At 47.4% G+C, this 4,743-nt stretch overlaps 1 long non-coding RNA gene across 1 annotated transcript; it reads left to right on the top strand.

Moving 5' to 3' along the window:
• The first annotated feature begins 353 nt into the window (after positions 1 to 353).
• On the top strand, positions 354 to 4,323 carry LOC117674929 (uncharacterized). The gene is made up of 2 exons (XR_004594048.3): positions 354 to 462; positions 3,961 to 4,323. It is a non-coding gene; the product is annotated as an uncharacterized LOC117674929 (long non-coding RNA).
• Positions 4,324 to 4,743: the final 420 nt, after the last annotated feature.

Genomic DNA, 4,743 nt, shown 5'->3' with positions numbered 1-4,743 from the left:
AGGGGTGTCAAACTCAATTTCATTGAGAGCTGGATCAGCATTGTGGTTGTACTCTGGGGGGGTGGGTAGAGGGGGGAGGGGTGTGGCTGGGGTGGTCGCAGCCAAATGGGCGTGGCCCTAGGGTCTTGAGTTTGACACCCCTGATCTATAGCAAGAGGTGATCCACATCCAAAGTATTGTGGCTAACTTTCAAAAAAAATGACAATTTTTTTAGCTTTAGTGATCAGTTTGGTAGCTTCCTAGAGACCTTTGTGTGGCACAGGTGTAGGTCACAAACGTGGAGGAGCAGGAGCCCTCTGATAGGAGGAGAAGGAAGTCCTTCATCCCTGCAGTCTAAACAGTTGGTTACTGTCAGTTATCAGCTATCAGAGGGAAGATGCCTTCCTAGAGATAAGCTGCTCTTCAGTGGGGCTCCTGGACACCTGGGAAACTTCCTTCCTTTTATAACCCCCTCTCAGATGGGTGAGTGAGGGTGAGAGTTTGGGTTAGATTTAGGGTGGGGGTGAGGGCAAGAGGGACAGGCTGAAGGGGAGGATGGGAGGGCCAGGATCAGGGGAGGGTGATGGGGGATGTTGGGAGAAAGAGAAGGTAAAAAGAGGAGGGAGGGGGAAAGGAAGATGGAAAAGGGGAGGCAAGGGAAGCCAAAGAGGTTTTTTTTAAAAAATGCCTTTTGGGAAAAGATCACATTAGGTTTTCCAGAAGCTGCTCTTCCTTAAATTTGCCTCCCCCGTTTCAGAGGCCTGAATGTGAATGGCTAATCTCCAAATGGGCAGGAACTTGCTGTGCCCCACAAACTATCCCACCTTTTGGGCTTCTGGGTGGCTGTCTCTCAGCCTCCCCACCTCCCAGTGGGGGAGGCTGGACATTATGGGAAAAACCCAGTGGTTGGATGAGGCTGGAATCCAGGGCGGAGTGAGCGAAACGCCCATTGGCCATTCCTGCTGCCCTGCGTGAAGCCCCTTCCTCCATTGCCCCTCCATGCCCCCCCCCACCTGGACAGCTCCTTTACCAGCCCCTGCAGCTCTGAGAGCAGTGGTAGTGCCGGGCCTGCTGCTGCACCAGATGGTCTCCACCCAAGACACCTCATTGGGCCAGGGTCTTGCCCACTTTGCCCTCCAGGAAGGCGAAGGCAGCCATGAAGTGCTCCATGAACAGAAGGACTGGGGGACGGGGTGTTGGTGGGGGGTGGAGCATGATGGCAGCTTCTCATGCGAGCCTGCATGTGCCCCTTCCTTCACCCCACTCTCTCTGCAGAACCAAGAAGGAAGGGGGCTTCCTCCACCTTGCAAGGCTTGCTGAGAAGGACCTCCCTGGTGCTGTTTTCTCCTCTCTTAGCTGCTGCCCCTCTGGCATTTGGGCAGCTGGGCAAAGGGTGGGCCAGGTCTCCTCCAACAATTTCCAGCTTGCATTTTGATTGATGTAACCTAAACCTGCATTTCGCAGCCACGTCCTGTTTGTTGCTGGCTCAGATTACATTACGACTGCTTACAAGTGTGCAAAATCACATCCCCACTTCCCCACCCTCCCCACCAACTCAGCCAGGACAGTCCCTCCGGTTTGATGAGCTCTCAGAAGAGTTGCATGTGAGCCTCCATTCTCACGCTTCCCAGCCTGCTCCGCGCCTGCTCCAATTGTAGCCCCAGGGCTGCCTAGTGGCCGCAGCATACCCCACCTCACCATCTCCCTGAGTGGGGAGCTGCTGGGTGCAGAGCAGGTGGGAAAGCACAAGAGCAGTGGCCGGAGAGATGGGCTGGCTACCCAGGTCGAGGGTTGGGGTGGTGAGGGCAGTGAGGAGGGGGCCATGGAGCCACTGCTTCCTGGGGGAGCGGGCTGCTGATGGTGGTGGCAGTGGAGGCTTCACTCCTGAACCACAAGGGAGAGGAGGAGGCAGCTGAGGGGCGAGCAACAGTCGACGCAATGCCAATCCATCCCCTCCTGTGCGACACCAGGAGGAGGTAGGCTGGGCCTCTGCATGCATGCACCCACTGCCTTCTGTGTGCACATGCGCATGCCAGGATAGCATGGGCCGGGGTGAAGCAATGCGGGCTGGACCCTTACAATTTCAAGGACAGCCACACGGGCCAGATCCTACCACATTGCGGGCCAGATCTGGCCTGTGGGCCTTCAGTTTGACACCCCTGATATAGATAAATAGATGATAGATAGATAGATAGATAGATAGATAGATAGATAGATAGATAGATAGATAGATAGATAGATAGATAGATGAGATAGACACACACAGAGAGAGGTTGATAGATGGATGATAGATTTGTGTGTTTACGTTTGTGTTATACTGAATACAGGAAAAGGAAATAGATCAAATTTGATATCTGTGTCTCATATTAGCCCTATAGATTAATCAAGGACCTCTGAAAAACTAGAACTACATTGTGAATGATGATCATTTCCTTTCACTGTACTTATAAAACTCAAAAGTAGGACATCTAAACAAGATAGACCAAGTCTGAGGTTCAGGCAATGCTTCATACTTTCATATGGGTGGCATAATATGAGCTACACAAATTGTAGGTGGGACAGGAATAATTTTTTTGGGTTCCTTATGGGGAAATATTTTCATTTTATTTATTTATTTATTTATTTATTTATTTATTTATTTATTTATTTATTTATTTATTTATTTAATTTTTTATAGCGCCCTTCTCCCGAAGGACTCAGGGCGGTGAACAGTCAAAATAAACATATATATATAAATGTGAATAGAAGCAATAAATAATAATTAAGTCAATTTGGCTTATCAGTTAAGTTAAGATCTTCAGAATAAAATTTACACAATTAGGAAAAGGAAAGAAAAAATTAATTATGCCAGCCTGGCTTGGTGAAAGAGGAAGGTCTTAAGTGCCCGACGGAAAGTACGAAGATCTGGGATTATTCTTATCCCTGGGGGTATCCTGTTCCAAAGGGTAGGTGCCCCCACAGAGAAGGCTCTCCCCCTGGGAACCGCCAGTCATTATTAACCACCAGTCAATGTTATTAAACAGCATTGAGCCTATTTGGAGGATCTACTACAGATTCCATGTGTTTTCTGCCCTGAAATTGCAAGAAATCATGTAACTGATTTTCACCAATATCATGACATTGGATATTGAATCCCATTGCATGAAATTGTTTCAGGAACTGGACCCTACCCACAGGAACTGTGGGATATTTATTCTTGCTTGAAGGAAAGTGTGTGTTGTGGCCCTCCAGCGGCCTGCATGGATTGTTGCTGATCTTGATGACGAGGAGGCTGGTGTGGTGCTGCGCCAGCAGCCTGTGCAGCCAGTGCTCGAGTCAGACAGCAAGGAGGCTGAAGAGGATGTGGTGCCAGAGGCAGAGATCCAGTCAGGGCCTTCAGAACCTCCAGAGGCTCATTTAAGTGAAGAGGATGAAGAGGAGGAGCCTCTTCTCAATGCACGGGCACACAGAGCTGCCAAAAGGCAGGAGTGGTTCCTCAGGAGGAGGTCTCCTTGAGAGTAAGGCTTGGGGCTAATTGGCCACTCCCTTAGCCTATTTAAGAAAGAATGCAGCTTGCAACAAGCTGCAGGAAACAACTTTAGTTCGCTAATCATTGCGTTTGGGATTTCTCTGCAACCTTGCTTCTGGGCTTTCTGCCAACTCCAGTAAGACTCTGACTATCTTATCTGTGGAATTTCTGGCAGGCTGTTAAGAACGCTTATTAACAGCTGGGATTTGCTAAAACTGCGTTATTTGAGTAAACTAAGTTTTGTTCAGAGTTTGTTTGCTGTGTTCTTTGGGATCTGTAACTGGGGCAGAACAGTGTGTGGAGAAATCAGAGTCTTAAGTATTAAGATGTAAATCTTGATAACTGTCTGATATTTTAAAATTTTCCCAACCGTTTTGTACTTTGTAATCCTAAATTACTGAAAATTCCCTCTCTCCCCCTCTCCCTCTCCCTCTCCTTCTCCCTTCCTCCCCCCCTCTCTCTCTTTCTTACAGGTGCACAGGTGGAGACATACGCACATGCATGCAGACACGAGTTCTACTAGGCAAAGGATAAATGACAAATGACAGATGTTCAGGAATTAGGCTGCTTTGAGAAGATGATAAAAGTGAAATTCTTTTGAACAAAAGTTGAACTCACACCTGCTCCTATCATTCTGTATACCTAGAATTTATTTGCAATGTGAGGACTGATCCATTCAATTAATAATGAACATACTGTATGAATAATTCTGCACTTTCACCTTTGAATTGCCATTTCCCTGGTTCTCTGATGCTAATAATTGCTAATAATTAGATAGCCATACTCACGTTCTGGAAGAAAAAATAAATAAATGGCTCAAGAGAGCTCTGAAGGTTGCAGGAATTTTGTTTGCCTTCTTTTTCTTTTTAATATATATATCCTACTTCTAGCTCAAAAGCATAAGAATGAGAGTCTTTGGGAATTTATGGATCTGGTTGGTTTATGATGTACTCTTGAAGATTTCTCAGTGATCTGCTGGGTGAATCCATCTATTATCTCTAGAATGAGCTCAGCCATCTGCAAGCTAGATCCTCACCCTCTTGATTTCTTTAGGAACTTGGGGGATGGGATCAGTGGTGAAATTCAATTTTTTTTACTACTGGTTCTGTGGGCGTGGCTTGGTGGGCATGGCTTGGTGGACGTGGCAGGGGAAGGATACTGCAAAATCTCCATTTCCATCCCACTCCAGGGGAAGGATACTGCAAAATCCCCATTCCCTCCCCACTCCTGGGGCTAGGATATTGCAAAATCTCAAT

This window comes from Pantherophis guttatus, chromosome 1 (genome assembly GCF_059756535.1).
Source record: "Pantherophis guttatus breed Tessera chromosome 1, ASM5975653v1, whole genome shotgun sequence".
NCBI classification, from domain to species: domain Eukaryota; kingdom Metazoa; phylum Chordata; class Lepidosauria; order Squamata; family Colubridae; genus Pantherophis; species Pantherophis guttatus.
The sequence above is the reverse complement of the archived record's forward strand: the minus strand, read 5'-3'. Positions and strand labels throughout refer to the sequence as shown.